We start from the raw sequence: 22,112 nt of genomic DNA, 5'->3' as shown, positions 1-22,112 counted from the left end.
ACCCCCTTACAAACGATTTACAGTCAATAATGTACTTTAAACTAGGTTATTCCAACGCCAATTAGGCCCTGTTGACCTACTAACCTTGCCCTTGTTCGCAACACGTGCGTATCCCTCCCAGTAAAAAACGGTTTATAATCTATCACACACTTTAAAGTCACCACCATCGGCGGCCACTATGTCTGCAAACTTCCGCACACTTGTTGTGATTCGAAGCGCCCACTTCCCATTTAAACCCTATTGAGAAATCCCACAAAACCCACCCCCTGGCACGTAACATGCGGCTAACCGCTCTTTCACCACCCCACCCAGGCAAAGCCCTTCTAAAAAACGCAGTCTCGGACTCAACAGGTTGCCCAATTGTATGTCTTCACATTTTAAAGTAATTTCTCTCCGCTTTATTTTATGTATTTTAAATCCTATGTAATACGACACGCTCCCTTGTCGTCGCCGTCGTCGGCCCAGCCAAGGTTCTCTTCCCTTTTTTGCTGGTAGACATAATAAAAAACATCCTCAGCCCTTCTCGGTCTCGGATGTTTTCTGACTTTCCCATTCAATCTCGCAGCCTCTTGGTCGGTCGTCTCGGCGGCAGAGTAGAACATGAGCACCGGAACAGACTGAGTCCTGTCGTCTACGTTAGTCTGTCATTCGGTCGCTGGGATGACTGTGGAAAGCTCGAATCGTTTAAAAAAGTGGAATGAAAACTAGGCTACCAGAGTGGGGGATAAGGCGACCGACCTTTCCGAAGCACCCACTTTTGGTTTGGCCTAGGACACACATTGAGGACGATGGGGGGTGGAGGTGTGAGAACATTTGCACACTAATCTCTTCTTGGTTAAGTTTGCGACATCCCTCGTTGGGCACCAATCGTTGAATTGCAAAGCATTCAGAGTTGTGAAAAACTTCCATTGTTGGTTTATGATAGGACCAACCCCCGTTCATTCTCTTCATCATTACCATAATCATACCATGCTGATCTTGGTCTGAAGCACTGGGTCGTGTTATTTTAATAGCTTTTCGACACTCACAGATGTGTCGTAAAGATCACATGCATTTGACGTTGAGTGTTGCCTGGTAAAAGTGTATAACTGTGTCTCTGTTTTAGAAAAAATGTACTTTTGAAATATTTAAAAGATGGAGGGAATTCTATGCAGAAAAAAAAAAACATTTAGAAAATATCTCTGGAAAAATCTACTTTTTCGTGGTCGGTGTTTTCCAATCGTGTTTCAAAACAAGGATTGGTTGTGCTTTTTATTTTCATTCGAAATTTTCATTCCAATTTCTTCACGTTCTTATTTGTCACCCCCCAAAACGTAACTCTGCGAAGTCAATTGCTATTCCACGAACTGCTGCGCAAACATACCCTATATGTATAACGCGTCCAAATTGCTCGACTCTATTTGCATACAGCCTTTTTCTGACTTCTTCATTTTTCATAAAACATGAAATATCACCGGTCGCACTCTGAAGGCAAGCAAACTGAGCGTAGGTGGGAATGGCGTGTCCTCGCTGTTGCTGCTAGGAATTCAATATTTTTAAACGATTCGCCGAAGCAAAATTCAAACCCCCACGGAATAAGCCATTTTCTGGTGAACGATGATGAATATCGGGGCAAAGAGGGAGGTCGCCTGTGTGGTGCGTGAACGCCTTCCAGGCTGCCGTCCCCAGACGATCGAAAGCAAGTGCCTGGGTTTGAAATATTAAAAAAGCCTTCCTTTGGGCTGCCTTTTGCCGTATGAAAAATATGCATACAATTTTATCTTGCGTTGCTCCTTCGATTTTCCTACGTCAAATGCGATACGGCTCTCGTCCTATGTATTCGAACGAGGAAGGGAAATCGTCTTTTTTCGGCATCCTGGCGAAATACACTCTAAACTGGAAAACATTTAATCTAAATTTTTCCTTTTCCATCACTTTTCCGGACCGTTCGCTTCGAAACCCAAGCGACCGAATGACGCATTTCTTGGTGGCAAGTGCGTGAAAAAAATTTCATTATAAAATAGAAGCAGAAAATATTCATCTTCGGTCCCAAACTTGGAATGGGTTTTGGCCCGGGGAAAATGTGGCGTGTGACTTGGAAAATAGTGTGTACGAAGACTGATTGAAGTTTGAGCAATCTGTAATATGTGCGAGCAAAAAAAACGATAACAGGAAGATGAATATTTCCGTATATAAATTTCTTCATCAATGAAAATGTAGGAGCAAGAAACATTGAATCGATTTTGTAAGCATACATTGAAGAAAATGATCAAACTTGAGCAAACAGGTAGTGAAAAGTTGTGGAGGAGTGGAATGATTTACAGTATTCGAATAAATTTTATTTTATTTGGAAGTTATTTAAAAAAAACAAGCTTCAAAAAAAGCAGCAATGATTGGTATTTTCCAGGCGCAATTTGTCCAGCCTAAGCTGCAGAAAAAAACAGAACTAAAAAAACTGGCTAGCCCATTGGAGGGAAATAAAATGCAAAACACCATGGGCGGGAAGGGTACTCCACCGCTTGGCTACGAAACAGTAAACTTTTAAAAGGATGTTAAAATACCACCACCAGCACCATGCGTCAGGAGTCAGTTCGAAGGCAACGAGCGAGCGTTATAAATATTAATAAAAGTAAGGAATATAAACTAGGAAATTTAAATAAATTTAATGTGTTTCTCTGCCTCAGTGTGGTACACTTTTTTAACATTCTTGTAACCAGAAAAAAATGCTATGGCATTTTCGTGACGCCAACTGGACGAACTGTCAGCCGGAGAAAAATTCTCATTAAAATGTTAAACATGAAACCGCGACCGTTAGACACGCAATCCCTGAAACATAAACCCGACCAAAGGGAATGAACTTTACTTCTGGTGGAGGTTGCTCCTTTTTTAAAGTTTAACTATTTAAAATTTGTTTTGTTAAACTAAATTGAACATTTCTAGAATCGGTCGGTTGTCGTTTACTTGTTTGTAATCATGCTAATTAATGTAAATGTTTCATTCTAAAAGAAAACAACATGTTAAGAATATCATAGTTACACAGAACATCAAACGATATGATTATAAATTAATGCTCAACCCAAATAAAATCCACCCACGCACCACGAAGTTGACCAGCAGCTGATGCGGTGAAAATCCTCCACCAAATCAGTGTGAATGCCGACTTCCTACTTGATTTGCATTAGACAGCGCACATTCAGTTTTATGTTTTCCGAAATGTGTACGGGATACATTAAGCTAAACACATAAGAGCCTTATAAGAAATTACATAAATATTAATTTAATGTACAGCCTTCTCGCTCTGCCACTGTGCCATCACTTCGTTTGCTGGGCCACCTTGTACTCTGGCCGTGGCCGTGGTTTGCCTAGATTTTCTTTCGAACGCCACACCTTTTCCAGCACCGACCATCCCTTTCCCCCTCACCTACTTTTCTAATGTGAAATTCACCACTGTCGTAATTCGCTAATAAAGCAGAGCTCAGCCACCCAGCGGCCCGTTTGTGTACGGTGAAAAGAAAACTTGGATTAATTTTCACTTTCTATACTGACCAACCACCCACCCACCTTGGATGGTGGGGAGGGAGGGGAACTTTTCCGAGGGCACGAGGCCAGCAAAGTTACATTCCTCCACACCCTTGGTTTTAAATATAAACACGTAGATGTAGCCAGCAGGACCGAGCGAGGATCAACAACAGGAGCAGTACAACCATGGAACGGAACGTGGTTTTAGTGGATCCGTGCAATGTGACTCTACCACGGAGACTTGGGCTTGGGCTAAATGATGATGATGATAGTTTGCTGCCCGGTGAATAGGGCCTCCATTGTAGGGCAGTACTACTACACACACCCGCTCACATATGATGCTTAATGGGGATAAATTTATATATTTAATTCATTTAGCTTCAAAGAGATGAAACTGAGACCATGGAGAAAAGTTGGAAAGTGAAAAGGTTTTTTGAAAAAAACCATTCTAATCTGACCAATAGTTGAACTTACATGGAGCTTTGACTAAAATTAGGCTTGAAATTTGATTTTTGATTGAGATAACATTGAACACCATAAAAAAATAAACACTAATTAATAATTTAAAGGACTTTGATGATGTGGTAATACTGTCTTCATTTCTTTTTCGCAAAACAATACAAATGTTTGGAAAACATTAACCTCCTGCAAGTGAATTGCAAAACATTTTTGGAAACATATCGTCGATGTTGGGTACCATCTTGGGTTTTTGTATTTATGTATGTTAGATAAGTGACCGGAAATCGACTTACTTACCATAACGTTGTACATCGTTGGTTAGGTAATCAAAATACCTTTCCAACGAGTCCAAAACATTGAAAATCTGCCAATCCAGTCACATGTTATGACTACTTAAGTGATAATTATGTATTTTTTGAAGCTGGATCTCACTTAAATGTTTCTAAACTATGACCCACCGTTGGTTAGGTAACCGAAAAACCTTTCTAACGAGTCTAAAACATTGAAGATCTGGCAACCTTGTCTCATGTTATGGCCACTTATGTGATATTGTACTTTTTTTGAAGCCGGATCTAAAAAAATAGAAGACATTTTTGTCCAAACCCATCATATCACTAATTGTTAATAAATAGTGAGGAAAGCATCAATCAAATAGGTGGATTAAGCTAGTTTTTTGTTAAAACCTATTCAAAACTTAATTTTAAGCTTTTGAAACTTTGCCAATAATGTTCTTCTTGTTTTCCATTTTACAATTTCCCATTACAACACTTGGTTTATAAGCGAATAATTTAACGCTGAAACTACCAAGCGCGCGGAAAACTAGGTTGGTTCCATATGAAAAAGTAGTTTTCCGAGCGCTAGGTAGTTTAAGTGTTAATAAAGTTTTATATTATTGATATGTAAGACTTGTTTAAGTGATAGTTAAATGAAGTCAATGTAAGATTTTGTACGAAATTTTTGTCTGCGAAATAGTTGCCAATCAAAATCTATTGCGTATCATTAAGGAACCGTTTTGAATCCATCGCTCTGGAGGCGATAATCATGTCGACTTGGACAACAACCAGCAAGGGAGGAATATATATGTCCTTCGCTCACTATGAGCACATTCCACTCTTGGCGATGGAAGGTTTTCCCGGGAAAAACAAAGAAAAATGAGCGAAAATCTTTGGGAAAAAAAATCTTCTTCTCATCCCCTTGCAAAAGTCGCCAGTGGCGCGTAACCAGCAAAAAATATATTGAAGATGATGTGCGAACAAACACACACACATCCAAACACTGCTAGCTGGTGAACCTAAAAAGGCCATTCCTCAGCCCTTCCTCGTCCATTACCACCCCCTTGGAGAAGCTGAACCGCCGAAAAACGACCGAGGTAAGGGAAGTGGGATGCAAGAAAACGGCAAGAATAAACATTATCAGCAGCCTGTGGTGAAAAAGAATTTATATTTCCGAAATATGAAGTTGAAATGAGACGAAAACGCCAGCACACATACACAAACAGGTCCGCAAAAACGGCTGTATGACCAACACATGCCACCCCACACAAGCACACGCACCCACACTCTCTCACACATGTGCGGTTATAATTAATTAAAAATATAATATTTATATAGGACATTAATAAAAACATAAAGGAAAACTTCTGCTCTCAGGATTGTGTTTCTTTTCCTTCGACAAACCGCACATCTCCGTTCGAACACTTGGCAAACAGCATCCAGTTTCGTAAATATCAAAAGGAGCCACCCTGCGTGCCCTGCGTCTCGATCCACGGTCAGGAAATTATTGAATTTCCCCACCGTCAACCCAATATATGGGTGGACAATTCCAGCGAACTGACATTTTCTTACATAATTTATTCGGATGTCCCGGCTAAAACCCGGCGTCAATTTAGGATCAAGATACGGTCAGAACGCAAAAGAAAAACAAAATGATGACGAATACCTTAGTTCGAAATTGAATTTAGGGACTCTAAAAATATTCGAAATTCTCTAGAAACGCGAACATAAACCCATCATACCAAGTTCTGAATTCTGAATCCACCCGCCGAGAGGCAACAGGAATTGCTACCAAGGATGAAAAACTAAAGCAAATCACAAATGGGAAAAGGCAACAAACTGTTGGACTATAAAAAATCAGAAACATAGTAACGAACCTAATATCGATACGTGATCAGATTAGCAATATTATTTTGCAACAAGCTATCTCCTTCTCTCTCGCACACACGCTCTTGTTCTGCACGTGGATTGAAGAGTCGAGCGCATCCTTCTTCGTCCTGGCGGTCCCCCGTGAAGAACCCCTTCTCCAACTTCATAGGTACGGTCCAGCGTTACAACAATACGAACGGTGTACAATAAAGGACACCGACAAGATCCAGAAGGGGACGATTTCGGCAGCACTTACCCCCACTTGAGCTGAGAGAGACAGCTAAATTTAGATTTCTGATCGGTGAAAATAAATTCTTAATCAAGGCTTTATCAATCTAAAAGGTACGCAGAAATATGACGACGCAGTGTTGAATTCTCTTGGGACTTGAAAGTGCAAGCTGATTTTCAACCTGCCCGGCACATTTAGAGCGTTTGCTGATGTGTTGTGTGTAATCATACTACGGGTAAAGCATGTATTACTATTGGGCACCTAATTTTGACTCATAAGCACGATACAAAATTAATTATCGAGTAATTAGTTGCTTAATTAAAAGTTATAAGCAGTTTGACATCAAGCAAATTTTTGAAAATGATCAGAGGTACCCCCTGATTCGATATCTTAGGCAAATGTAAGTAACTTTGAAAATTTTAAGCAAAAATAGTTAAGGTTTAAGGGTCGCTGTAGATCGTTAAAGTTGGAGAAAATACATCTTTTCATACAAAAAAAATCTTCTTTAAATCGCTAATTACTCGTCAGGGTTAACTCGGATCGATTTACGGCCTTGAACAAAGTTGCTTGTCATAAAATTTTACATTAGAATCTCACACTTGACAATGATCCGACACATTTAAAGCCACCTTTTGGTAAAATTTAAAAATTTTACTTTTCCCCATATATTTTTGCAAATTATCCCATACAACCTCCAACGACCAATAGCGACCTTAACGATTTGGCTCAGATTTTCATGTTTACCTAATGAATCAAACCGTAGGGTATCTCTTAAGATTTTCCAAAATTTGATTTTTTTTTTTTCTTGTCATCCTAATGTACATTATTTGTCTTTAAAAAAACTCCAGAGAACTTGACTTGCCAAGTGAATGGCAAACAAAAACTATAGAAAAATTATATAGTAAGTATTTGGAATTTTGGGCTTAAAAATATATAACTGGTTGAAATATCTCCAGCATACAAAATTTAAAGCTATGAAAAAGTTACTTTTTTCGTTTCTCTTTGTTTTGTCGTGCGCGTCTGTCGCAGAATCAACGACGACCTTCTTTTTCAAATCTTTTTTTCATAAAATCGCGATAACTCGTAATGGTTAAAAGCAACCCCCTTATGCTATGCACAATTTTTGTCAATTGTCTGCTCTACAATTTTGTAGAGCACTCTAAAAATAACCCTGAAATACGAAATTTTAAATTGACAAATTTTGTTCTAAATGAAATTACAAATTACGTTTCGGGTTTTTGCAGATTCGAAATGTACTTTAAATTTCCCATAATATGATAAATACTAAATTTCGTTACAGTTAAGTAACGAGACATGGCAAAACATTTGAAACTTTTTTGGATGACAAATATGTCACGAGATATTGGAAAATGGAACTCGGATTCGTAATTAGGGACAAAAATTTCCAAAAAGTGTCTTTTTCCAAAATTTCTTAATTTAATTACCTTTTCACATGATGGGTACTGTCTACTGAATTTTGTAATGAATGCTATAGAATTATTTTCATGAATTTCGTCAAAACTTGTTATAATTTTTATGTTTCAATAAAATATTATCGTCATAAAAAATATCTTAGTAGGGAGTGCCCATCATGTGAAAAGGTAATTAAATTAAGAAATTTTGGAGAAAGACACTATTTATTTCAGAAAATTTTACATATCTCTGCTTATATTGAACCAAAATTGATTCTTTTTTATGGAACTTGTTCAGAAAACTGTTCTCTTGAACTTGTTATAAAAATGTTTTAAAATGTAATATTGTGTTGTGGCAGAGGATTGAAAAAATAATGTTTGGAACCTATTGGGTAATAAACAGCTAATTGAATAAAAAAATAATGTGTTGTGCAATTTCATGACAAATTGTACAAAGAAAAGATATACTTTCGGTCGTATCGGGGTTTCCAGCTTGGATTTTGGGGTAATTACAAAGAAAGCTAGAAATCTGGTAAGTTTGGTTCGATTTTTTTCATTGGAGGTCAAACATTGGTCCCATTGTCCCGCCAGTGTGGATCAATCGGACCGCGCACTGGCTCACAATCCAGAGGTTGCTGGTTCGAATCCCGCGGCGGGCGCTCTAAAAATTCTTTGTGTAAATATGGGTATCTGGCGCCGTCGCTCCGTGCCGTACTCAAACACTTAGGAGCCCAGGGCGGCGAAGTCCTTGTAGTTAAAAAAGGAAGACATTAGTGGTTGGTACTAGCAATAGTGGCTAACAGCTATAAAGTCAACTTCGTTTCAAACATTGGTCAAATATAGTTGGTTAGAGTCCCCAAGGCATATTCATAAGAAATTTGAGTGATACCAACATGAATACACCGATTTTCTGTGATTTTTTGGAACAAATATCCCATAAAATCGAAAAATAATCTTCAAAAAAAAAGTTGTTCTAGACCCCCCGACGAAATATTTCGGTATACCCCGCAAAATGTCGGGAGAGAGCCCTTCTTTCACGTTGCCAAATATCAGACATACCGTTTTTTTTACTTTGAGGTTTCGAAAAAATATACCGCGCTTGACCTGCTTAACGTTGCTCGCACTAAACATAATTTAGCCCAAATATTGTGAACTTACTCTATATTAGATGAAAGAGGTATTGTAATAACATCAAATGTTAAATATAAACATTCAGCAACGAAAGCTAAATAGACTGCTTGTTCACAAATCCACATTTGCCCATTTACATTGTTTTGTTTTGAATTAACATTACTTTCTATTATTTAGTAAATGGCAGATTCGAGTAAAACGAGAGGAGCTCCACAAAGTCCGGCAATGTGAATCGGAGTCTTGTAGTTAATAGAACCGACCTGAAGATTGAGCCGTCAATAATTTGCTTATGAGGTTAAAGTGTTATCCATTGATTACTTTTTATGTGAAATCCAATAGTAGCTCATTCTTGAAATCACCTTTGGTCTAGTTTAATACGAAATCCCTGTTTTGCCTTCAGATGAAAGGATTTTTTCCAATCTTCAATATCAATATGGAAGCTGACTTATGGTCACACAAGAAACGTTGTACAATGTCAGTACTGTTTCTTTTACCAGGGAAAAAAAGTAATCATATATAACGAAAAAAAATAACAATATCGCTAGGAAGGAGAGAACACACACAGCCCACCACCGTCGTTCTCGAAGGAGAGAAGCCAAATACCAGGCAGCATTCATGCACCCAAACCATTGGCAAGCATATTATATGAGAGCATGAGCAAAAAAAAGCCAGCCAGCTCTACATTATCACGCCTAGAATTGAGACCTGCCACATACATACATTACATCTTCCAACCTCGCAGCCAGCAAGTCACCGGCAGAAAAGGCAGCAAACGAGAGGTGATGTAACATAATAAAATATTGATTGATTTTATTTTTCGACATTCTTCACTTTTTTTCTCTCCTTCCTTAGAAACGGCAGCAAAACTAGAATCGGACTAGCCTGCCATCATCCGAATGAGCGTAAGTATTATAGGTCCCCAAGATTGCAACTGATAATGAAATTGCCAAGGCTTACCGTCGTTGGTCACTCTGTGGAAGACATGTTTGGATTTTCGAACAAAATCAACCTGATGATGGATATAAACAGGATTCCAAGTCATCTTCTCAAGGAAAAGCGAAAATACATCGAACATCGCTCGCACGTGTACTCTGGATGAAATCTTATCAGGATCAATAGATGTGTTCCTCGAAAATTAGCTTACAATTCAATAATACCTTTTTTATCCAGAAACATTTCCAGCCCCACTGAGTCAACGGAATTGGAAACAAACCACGACGGAACCATCCCTTCATTCAATTTTCTAGAATACACCCATTATCATTATCATCATCATCAACACTAATGATTACAGCGAGCCCGATGACGCGGAGTGGCGCTGAAGAAAAACTAAAAATGGTGAAATAACTTTAGCAGCGCTTCGTTTTAAAAGAGCGTGGAAACATTAGCGGCATAATAATTCGTAAGCACGCGATGAAGGCTGCCCGAAAATTTAAATCCCTTGAGGTGTTTGGTGGTGACCGAGCGACCACCTCCCACCATCAGAAAGCAAAAAAAATAATCCAACCCCACACACCATGCTCATGCACCTAAATCAGTTTGCCCGAAACCGATTTATTCAAATGAACTTGGCTGGAAATTGACCGTGCGTCTCCGTGTTGGTCTCCAGGTGATAATAAACTAAAACAAAATTGTAAAGGTTGAAGCAAACGATGTGGTAACCCCCCTCCTGGGTAGACCTATTTTAACCCCATTAGGGCAGCAATCTGGAAGTTTAAATCAGATTTTTGTTGTGCCGATTTTGACTGAAGTACACTTTAATTTAAAGTTAACACGCATAGTGAATTTTCAAGCATGTTGGACTAAAGAGTACATTTAATTTTAATACTAACCGACTTTAAAAAAAAAAACTTCATCATCGCGGTACAGTAATAATGATGAGTTAAGATGCATTTTGTAGAAAACTGGTTACCGTCATCTGGGGGCAAATTGGGACACATGGGGCGAATCAAAACAACCGTGTTTTTGCACAATATTTTGAAATTTTTAAGTGGTTTTGGCAAGAAGAGATACAGAACAAGAAAATTTCTGCATTGACTTCCAAATTTAAAGTATTCAGGTTCTCTAAAAACGGCTTTCTATATTCAGACTGTAATCCCGATTCACTCCAGTTGACGGTCTATCCAAACTTTCAGCATAAACCTTGAAAACTTCAATAAGTTCCTTAAAAGTCTTGACATCCTGAGACTGTTTAAAGATAACAAACTTTTAAGGAAAAAATGGAGAGGTTTTTTTTAAATTTCTTACATCTTGCCTTGAAATGTGTTTTTAATTCAGTTTAAGTTTCAGTAACGATATCTCAGGACAGTGTTGCCAGATTATCAAACTTATTTTTTTATCGCCATCATCTGTAATGAATCGAGACATATGGGGTGATTTGGGACAGCTGTTTACCCATGTTTTGTACAATATTCTTTAACCTGTACGGTCATTCGCTGCCCTCAAGATTGATTGGTTTGAGTATGAACAGATTTGGAACAACAAAACTAGTACAATCATCCCACATATTCGGAACACCCACAAACTCGGAAGCGGAACTCTTTTTGTGTAATTTGTCAGTCGGATGCCAATTACAACATTTCTGTAGAAAACACTATTTTTAAGGACATCATTTAGCATTTAGATTCATCTCGATACGTACAATATTAGGCATTGTATAGTTCTACAAATTTCACACAAGTGCTTTTAATTTTCAATAGTGTTGCCAAAACTTCAATTTTTTCTTGTTTCTTGTTTCGGGAGGTCATTGCAAAACAAAAAAAAAAGGTGTAATACGGCTGCGTGAAAAACGCCCAGGAGTACAACAAATTTTGCATTACAGTGGACTCTCTCTGTGTAGATATTGAAGGGACCGTCGAATTTTATAGAACCAAAAAATCGAAGCATACTTTTGAAAGGAACTGAAAAATTTATTGACATATGGAGCAGTAATGACATCGAGAAGATCGACAGCCAGAGAGTCTACTGTATATTATCAAATCTATATATATATAAAAAAAATCGACGGTTTTGTTCGAACGCGAATCAATTCAACACGGAACGTCGGATCGAGGTGCTCTTTATTGCGTTGGGTTCGTGTAAGTCCAAGGAAGGTTCTTACGCCAAAAAGTTACAACTTTGGCCACTCTGGAACCGATTCCGGAAAATCTGCAGATTGTATGAGAAAAGTTACGTAAAATCAAATTTTGATCACAGGAGGCTGAATAGGCAAACAAGCAAGAAACGTCACGAAACTAAAAAAGGGCAAGACGAAGTTTGCCGGGAAGAGCTTGTTTAACCCTTTCGAGCCTGATGGGTCATATATGACCCAAATATCAAAATTTCCAAAACTAGCCTATAATTTTCGTATGGTCATAAGAATCATTTTCCCATCATTGACTAAAAAAATATTTTTTTGAAAATTCAGGCCTGAAAGGGTTAATATAATATTATACACTCAAAATATGTAGCGTGAAACATGCAGTGTGTTTATTAGTGCTTTTTTCACAAAGTTAATGTACATGCTAGCGCATGCGATCTTGCCATAAAATTTTTGACTATGTGGGTTGGATCTGAATTCCAAATAATTGCGGATTTATTGAAAATTCCGTTGTTATAGTTTGTGATTTTGGTCAACTACCCTAACAGAATCTGTAATGAATCCGGAACAATCCGGAATTTGTTCCAACTAAGTAACTACTCAAAACTAGGACCAAATCTGGACCTGTCTTGAAAGTTTCATAAAGATTTGTTTAAAATTCACAAACTTATAGAATTTTAAATTTTGGAAAAAAAAACATTTAAAAAAAGCGATAAGTTATATTTAATAAATCTCATTGTAGAAACAAAATAATTAACATGACAAAAAAACAATCAATAAATTCATAAGGATCAACTCACGATAGCCAGTAAAACATCATGAATAACTTCAAAGTCCATAGAAAACTCTAAAGTTCTCGCCCTTGAAGCTGACACAAACCCCCAAAAATTGGCAAATCATTGCTTTAAAACGACTGACCTTTTCCACAGTTTTTGCTTGTGCTTTCCCAGATAAAAACCCCCCACCGCCGATTTGGAAAATGTGTGGCATTTAATTCTTCAAAATCGATACTACTTTATCGCTGCCCGCCCACGCACACACACACACACACACACTTTCATCCGTTCACCAGGCACGACCGGGCACAATGATTTATTGATTCGGCAACCTTTACCCTCTTTAATGTGTACCCAGACGTGGCCTTGTCTAAACTTTAAAAATATCGACTTAATTTCGTCCTTTAAACTCATCCATCTGGCCCGATAACGACGACGCCGACGTCCACTTGAGCTGGGAGAAATGACCCCCCTTCCCCCTTCACACTCACACACCCTCATACATGTCGTCATTCGGGTGTGCCAATGTGTGTGTGTGTGTGTGTGTGTGTGTGCGTGTGCAGACAGTCTTGAGTGAAACATCCTTCCGTCACCGTGCGTCCATCCATCATTCCACCCGAAAAAAAAGGAGCGAGAGACTGAGAGAGAAACAATTTCGATCAGCTTAAAGGAAAACATACAAGCGTTTTCGGTTTTTCGTTTTTCACGGCGCGCGCCGCAGCAGTTCGTCACAGAATCTGCGAAGAAAAGCCAGGAAAATTGTACACTTTCGATTGACAGGGGGAGGAGGGCTGTGGGAGAGTGGGGGGGAGGGTGGAGAGCTGAATCGAGCAGGGCGTGATGGAAAGCTGAAAAGAAAAACTCGACCCCTTCGTCCTTCCCTTCGCTCCTCACCAGTTCACCACAGTTGGGCTAGCTTGCGAGTCCTGATGAGGCAAAGATGAGGACGGGATACGGCACCGGAGGGGATGTGTGGAAAGTTAGGGAGGGGGATGAGGGAGGTTCAAGAAAATGGACAGTACAAAATCATCCTACACATACGCACACGCACGCACACAGAGTTGGAGGGGTGCCAGTTTTTAAAAAAACTTTTTAAAGTATGTGTTGAAAAATACAATATTTTTTAAAATATTTTTCATAAAGCATTTTTATCAAACCCCTAAGTTGATTTACAGGTGACTCGCGGCATAGGTTATTTCGCATACGAAGTGTTTTTTTCTTATTTTATGTTTTTAAACATGTATACAAAAAATTAATATACTTCATCCAATGAACTTTTTAGAAAATCGGTCTCACCTTTTCCAGATAAACACAGTGATAAACAATTCCACAAAAAGTGGTATTCCAGCAAGGTTTTGACCATATTTTTATGTTAGTGGCTTCAAAAACGATTTTACAAATCAAACTTAGTTCTAATCATTTAGTAAAATTATGCAAAAAAAATAAAAAAAAATGTCAAAGGTGAGATAAATGCTAAGAAAATTATTTATTTTATCGAAACCTGGCATCCCTGCGTAACAGAACGCCGCCGGGAGGAAAGCGGTCCGACAACTTCTTGCGAAACCTTATACATACAAGGAAAACCCTGGAGCTGGAAGCAAGGAGCGAGGAGCCAGCGGCAGAACAAGAAACTATAACTCATCCTATCCACCCTCGACGATTCGGCAACGTCCGAGAAGTGGCGAAAAAAAAAGATTCGTCCGTTGCTATCACTCTGGCCTTGTGTACATACTCCGCACCCACACACCAGCGGGTCGCCACGCACACCATCATACTTCGACGGGGCGCAAATCGTCACGGTGGTGCTGAATGAAGAAAAAATTAAGACTTTCATACAACCCCCTCCCACCACCACCATTAACCACCCCAAAACCACCTCCTCCCCGTCACTCTGAACAAGACTGGGCTGGGCCGGGCAGAAATCGAAAATAAAAACTTTTCCCATTTTTACATTTTCCTCCTTCCTTGTGTCCGTTTTCCGACTTTTCCTTTATCGCACGTTATTAATTTCATCTGCTCTGTACGACGACGACGACGACGACTCCTTGCAATAACATCCCCCGAAATTCGGCGAGGTGGGCCACCCCCAAACACACACTCATTTGCGCACAAATACAACCATAGAATGTGTGTGGTGGGTTTGTCCGTGTGTAAGCCGAGTGTGGATATAAAAATTTTTGAGCGGAAAAATTATGGACATAAACGGCCGGACGACGGAAAATAGAGTATGAAATTCATCTGTGCTGTGCTCGAGAAATTTTGGTAGAAGGACAGACGCGGAAAAGTTAAGCTTCGAGCCAAAAGCAATGAATTTAACGCAGAAATACTTATTTCGTTTCCAACCAAAAATAACATTGAAACTTTTAAAGCAAAAGCAAATTACAGAGTAGCTGAGCAGCTAAATACAAAGAAAAGAGAATGAAAATTGTCAGTTTACTAACATCTTACAAATTCATCGAAATCAATAATTAAACCAGCCTCCTGAACTGCATTAAAAACAAATTGCTAATAAAGACAGGTTTCTTACAAATAAAAAAAAGATAAACAAACCTATTAAAATTAACTTCTGCTCAAAAGTTATTAAATTAAAAGCTGGCCTTCATATTTATTGTTTTTGTTATTAAACTATGGGGCTCGATTTTCTAATGATTTCTCGCTAAAAAAGAGGGTGGCACTGTACTAACGCAGCAGTTCGTCACAGAATCATTTCAGCGATGACCTGTACATGTTTGAGTATCAAAATTTCCGTTATTAAAATACGCGACTTTTGGTACCCACACATCTACAGGTCATCGCTGAAATGTTCAAGTTAACGCAGTTTTAGTGAAAACAGTTGATTTTTTTTTTTCGTTTTTGTAATTTTCTCGTTTTTGCGCGCGATGCGTCGAAAAACACTGATTTTTTTCAAATAATCATATCTCCAAATCCTGTTAATGAACCTCGCCCACTTTTTGATATGTAACGTAGACTCCGAGGAATCTGTTGAAAATATTTCCAGACATTTGGTCCAGACACCGTCAAAACGGCATTTTAACTTTTCACATGACTTTTTCAAATATTTGGCTAGATTTTTTGGTCATCAATCTATTTTTCCGTGAAAGCCAAACTCATCACTTTTCATTTGCGTCCAAGACACCTAAAATCGGTTAAAATGGAGCGAAGTTATGATTTATTTTTGCCTTTCTCACCTCACTGTGACAAGGCTATAAAGTCACTCGAAAATTGAACTTCTTAAATCTACATTCTAGATATATTTTCACGTATACATATCGACTCAGAATTAAATTCTGAGCAAATGTCTGTGGGGATGTGTGTAGACATGTTTTTTTTCCACACGATTTTCTCAGAACTGGCCGAACCGATTTTGGCCGGGTCAGCCTTATTCGGTTCGTTTTGGGGTCTCATAAGACCCTATAAAAATTTATTCTGTTTAGTAAAGTATTTAAAAAGTTGTGTCAAGAAAAAGATTTTTGTATCTACAAAAAAGGGTGATTTTTTGCATAACCTCAAAAGAAGGGTCATTTTGTTTACGTACGAGAGTCGCGCCAGTTGCGAAACGCCCGGTTGTCTGTTTTCTGCATGTTTTCTGGAAAAATCTGTATCAGGTATATATTTTTTTCATAAACTTATTTTCATTAATACTTTGTAAATATGAGGATGGCACCAACCACCTAATGGTGGATTAAGAAACGTTGTTTTTCTTTAATTTTCATATGGAACTGCTTTATTACTATAAGTCGATTTCCGTGTCCCGCCCGTGTGGATCAATCGGACCGCGCACTGGACTCCAATCCAGAGGTCGCCGGTTCGAATCCCGCGGCGGGCGCTCTAAAATTCTTTGTGTAAATATGGGTATTCGACGCCGTCGCTCCGTGCCATACTTTCATACACTTAGGAGCCCAGGGCGACGAAGTCCTTGTAGATAAAAAGGAAGACACTAGTGGTTGGTACTAGCAATGGTGGCCGACAGCTATAAAAGTCAACTTCGTTTTTTCGATTTCCTATAGAATCTGTATTTTGAAATTTTAGAATTTTTTTATCTGTTTTTGGAGAAAACGAATTTTTCAAGCCACAGAGAATATGTGTATGGGTTTTAAATTCAATTTACAGACACTTTAAGTTGGATTTTGAAGAAAAAAATCATCATTTTTTAAATGTTTAAAAATTTAAAACCCCCCCTTCAAAATCGGTGCGAAAAATTAGGGGGCAACATTTTTTTTTAAACCTCAATATTTTTATCAACTAAAAACAATTTGAAATACATTTTCCTGCGTTTAAAATCATATCTGGTGTGTATTTAATTTTGAATTGTGTATTTGAAGTAAATAAAAAAAATTGAACATTTAATAATAAAACGATAAATACAACAAAGATGAAGAGCATTAAGCCACACAACTTAGCATGTAAAAGAAATGTAATTATTATAAGAAAGTTCAATAAAGACATATTTAATTTCACATTTCACACCAGAATGAACTAGTTTTTGTATGGATTCCAAGCGACTTAGAAAATTTGTTCAAAAAAGTGACTTTTTTCAGTAAATCAAATAGGGGGAGCGAGAAAGTATTTTATTATATTTTCTTGTCTAAGAAAACATTGTTCCTAACATCATAATCTATCATTTAAGAAATGAGCACCTTAAATTCCTCGACATGACCTCAAAATGAGAAAGGCTTGTGTGCAAGCTTTGACATGCGATTTTAACATCGGATTTTTTGCAGTGCAAATCTTAAATTTAAAAAATATAGATTTCGGGAATTCGACTTATCATTAAAAAACCATTGAAAAAAATTGTGATTTTTTAAAGAATTCTTAGTTTTTGGGGAGCCCTAACCAATACCTACAATTTTACCCAAGACACCAAATCGATCATATAATTTTTTGTCAAGATACATATATGTAAGAATATTTGATTTGCATAACCATTTTTTTGTGAGTTGCTGCCAAAAATGCATACAGACTAGTATGGGCACACAAAAATTGAAAATTCTTGAAATCGGTTAATTTTGTGGAGAATTGCTTCTAAGAGATAGTATAGGGATGCCTGATTCTCTTTTTATGTTCTTGACAAATATTTTCAACGTTTAAACCAAATTAGGCTTTAAAACGAAAGTGTTATTGAAACATGATAAAAACTTATGTGGGACTATTCTGATTAAACAAAATCACAGTAATATTACATGGACGTTGTGTGGCCTACTAATTTCTTATCAAGTCGCTGATCTTTGAGATTTCGCACTATGGAGGCAGAGTTGATCTAGAAAAATGGTGGTTCTTTAAATCAATGCAAAAAATGTCCTAGATCTAGCAAGGCAAATCAGGATTAGAATGATTTCTCCTAACATTTCCTCCATCTGTCGTTTCCACTCTTTTCCTCTAGCAATGATAACTTCAGTTGCAGCATCGCGCCTTTTGTGTAAACCTCCCTCCCCCTCCCCCGTCACCTGAATAGTGTTCGCAATTTCGGATGTCTTTATCGTGTTTCACTATCTGACAGAGTGGGGTAACTATATAAAAAATATACTCTAACACACTTATGTATATGAGTCGAAAGTGCCACAACTGCGGTGACGTCTCAATGCCAACCAGTTTTCCCTTTCATTTTCGTCATGCGCCTGGTTTCTTATCAATATTTCTGATCGTATCATCAATAAATAAATATTAATAATTTTCCTCCAATTTATTTTTTGTGAAATTAGGAAATAGAAAGTATGGAAAGTCCATCATCGGGAATGCTGACGACGTTTTCATGTATGTGGGTGTGTGTGTTTGCATTTGCTTCATTTGTGGCACTTGTGGACACTGGCCCATACTTTGTCCCGTCTTGTCCTGTCGCGTCGTTGCTCACCAACACGGACTGATGGTGGCTTTTCATACATTATTATGAGATTTTGCCTCTGGGGTGGATTATTTGCGCCTAAATAGACAGAGAGCGGAAAAGCAATCGAAGCTCTGGTCGTCGCGAATAATATCAGCAGAGGAAAAGAAAAAAAAGCTATCAGATATGTGAAAAATATAGAATGGACAAGTCATTGAATAAATGAGAAGGAAATTATGTTGAAGTGTGTGAGTGGTTTGTGCAGATCTCTGACGAAAAGGAAATATGAACGACATTTGATTTTCTGTTGATTGAAACGTTGTTATTTTTTTGTTAATTTCATCTCATTTTCCTCAGAACTGGAACATATTTCAATTGTAAATAACAGTAATTTGTAATGTGCGATGACTCATGTAAAAATATTCAAAAGTTGAACAACGATTATTCATATAATCCCTAAGATTTTCATTCCCAACTTCAATTATAAATCAAAAAAAACATCAAACCAAATTATTCGCTCTACAGCATTGCCTTGGCGTTCTCGATTGCGAGATTCCTACTCGAAACTAGGTGTTCGAAGGCTTGATTGTTGAGGCAATTGCAAACCTCTTTTTACACCATAGCTCCCATCCACCCCGGGATTCGAACTGACGACCTTTGAATTGTTAGTCCAACTGTCCAACTGTCCAACTGACCGAGACAGGACCCAGGGAGACGACTCCTACACCTGTACTGAGCTAACGACCTAACCTTTTTAGGTTAGTCCGGGGCCAACATTTACTTCCCGTCCGACGGAAGGCGTGATCAGACAAATCTCGTCTCGAAAAATGCCACCGGGACCGTCTGGGATCGAACCCAGGCCGACTGGGTGAGAGGCAATCACGCTTACCCCTACATCAATAAAAAAAAACTGTAGTGATTTTAACATTGCAAAAAAATCCAAATTAAAACTGTTTAAGGAAATTATTAACCAAGATTCAAAAAATATATATATTAAACAAGCTAACCCGGACAAACTTCGTCTTGTCTTTTTTTTCGTTTGTTGACGTTTTTAGCTTGTTTGCTTTTTCGGCCTCCTGTGATCAAAATTTGTATTTCGTAGCTTTTCCCATACAATCTGCAGATTCTCCGGAATCGGTTAAAGAGTGGCCAAAGTTGTCACTTTTTGGCGTAAGAACCTTCCTTGGACTTAAACGAACCCAACGCAACAAAAAGCACCTCAATCCGACTCTCCGTATTGAATTGATTCGCGTTCGAACAAAACCGTCGAATTTTTTTATATATATAGAAGATAAGCCTTGCAAAAAAGGGCGTAAAACAAAATTCCAGTCTCCTCATTCGAAATTGGATAAATTCTCGTGACAGGTTTCGGTCCAACTTTTATTATGTTTACCGATTTTTACTATATTATTACACATTATCTTGCAAACTATTTGGTAGAAACTTACTTGTATTTCCCAAACTGTCATAAAACATGTTTTTAATTATTTTGTTGCAAGTCCATCTAAACAAACTAAGTTTCAAAGGTAATGTTTCAAACATTTGTATATTGAGTAGCAAAAAAAAATCAAAAAATTCTAAAAAATGATATTAATTAATGCATGCATGGTGGGAAGCATAGCGGATAAGTAGAAATACGAAAGAATAAAGTTAAACAGCGAATGCAGCAAAGGACCCCTGTCGAAATTTGTTTTCCCCCTTTGTTCGAGCAAGTAGCAACAGTGTGTGCGAGAGTGCGGAGGGGAAATTTTGGAAAAATAATGTCCAGTTTCGAAACATGGGCGTCTCGTCATCAAGAGGTAAATGACCTCGACACATTTTTGATTTTTGGTAGCTTTTAAGGTTTGTAAGAACTAAAGAAATTACAGATTTATACTTACATGAACTATCAAGTATTGGATGAAACTTTACATTTGCTTTATGCGTTTCATATAAAACCACTGTTAGTAGTCCTCTGCAGTCGTTTGTGTTGGTTATTTTTCACCGGATTAGGATGTTTCACTTCTTAACTATTACGATTTAAGTTACTGAACACTTCACTTGTAAAAACTACACACTGTGTTCCTATTGAATAATGAAAAAAAGATTATAAATAACAATCAAATAGTTGCAATAGTTCAACATTAATCCATTTTCAATGTGTTTTGGTAAATAATTAAGAGAACTGGGAGAGCATTCTCAGTAAGATTTTGTTAAACGTGCTTTTTTGTAATTGGAATCGATGAAGAATGTGAAACTTATGCTCATTTAGGAAACTTTTCTATCCAAATTAAGAATATTTTAACAAATTGAAACGGTTTTATGGAATCAGATATAGCTGAAATTTTGTGTGTGCCACGTTTGTGGGGCACAGGTGCGCACTATGCGGGACGAAGTGTTTATTGAGTTATGTTTAGCCCAATTTTGGCAGAAATACGTATTTCCAAAGATTTTGAATTGATATTATCAAGATATCCAATGCGATTGACTTTTTTCATTCCAAAATGTATAAAAATTGTAGAGCGCACCTTTGCCCCATTTTTTTTGGAAAACAGGTGCTAAAAATAAGAAGAAGAAAAATTTCAAAAAAAATTACAATTTAAAAAAAAAAATATAGGATTGATTCTAGTTGAAACCCCAAACATGAGATTTTTACGTAAAAAATAAGTAGAACATGATTGTTGCGCGCTTTTGCCCTCATACTCTATTTTTCAGAGAAACAAAGAATTTAGAACTTATTACTCTCAAATATACACAAATATATGTATGTGCAAAAGTTAAAACAAACATTATTATTCCCAATCACATTATTTTACATTGCAGTAAAGAACACACGAAGTTGACTTTATCGCTGTTGGCCACTATTGCTAGTACCGTCCACTAATGTCTTCCTTTTATCTATAAGGACTTCGCCGCCCTTGGCTCCTAAGTGTACAAGAGTATGGCACGGAGCGATGGCGCCGATAACTCATATTTACACAAAGAATTTTTAAAACGCTCACCGTGGGATTCGAACCAACGATCTCTGTATTGTGAGTCCAGTGCGCGTTCCGATTGATCCACACGGGTGCCCAAACACAAACACATCTATGTCAAATTTACACTAAAAAATCGAAATTAGTATTTGAAGTAAATAAATTCTGAATCATAAAGAACAAAGTCTGATAAAAAGTAAATATTAATCCTCTGTAAACTCTCCAAAAAAAATTAATAGCAAAGAAGCCATTTTTGAATCAACTTTTGATGCATTTGGAAAGGTTTTTGCCTTCCTCACTTAGGTAAGGCTATAATCCTGCTCTAAAAATGAACTTTTTATTAAAAGCTCAAAGACCCACCTTCATGTATACATATCGACTCAGAATCGAAAACTGAACAAATGTCTGTGTGTGTGTATGTGTGTGTGTGTATGTGTGCTTGTATGTGTGTGTATGTGTGTGTGTATGTATGTATGTGACCAAAATTCTCACTGAGTTTTCTCAGCACTGGCTGAACCGATTTTGATCAAACCAGTTGCAATCGACTTGGTATAGGGTCCCATACATCGCTATTGAATTGTTTGAAGTTTCGATAACTAGTTCAAAAGTTATGTA

At 37.7% G+C, this 22,112-nt stretch overlaps 1 protein-coding gene across 1 annotated transcript in view; it reads right to left on the bottom strand.

The window, feature by feature from the left end:
- LOC120421979 (uncharacterized) overlaps positions 1-20,595 on the bottom strand; it is a 35,546-nt gene extending 14,951 nt beyond the window's left edge. Inside the window, exon 1 of the mRNA XM_039585290.2 lies at positions 20,424-20,595. The gene's annotated coding sequence lies outside the window, so the exon portion shown is untranslated. The remainder of the gene's footprint in view (positions 1-20,423) is intronic.
- Between the last annotated feature and the right edge of the window lie 1,517 nt (positions 20,596-22,112).

Source organism: Culex pipiens, chromosome 3, assembly GCF_016801865.2.
Source record: "Culex pipiens pallens isolate TS chromosome 3, TS_CPP_V2, whole genome shotgun sequence".
NCBI classification, from domain to species: Eukaryota; Metazoa; Arthropoda; class Insecta; order Diptera; family Culicidae; genus Culex; species Culex pipiens.
The sequence above is the reverse complement of the archived record's forward strand: the minus strand, read 5'-3'. Positions and strand labels throughout refer to the sequence as shown.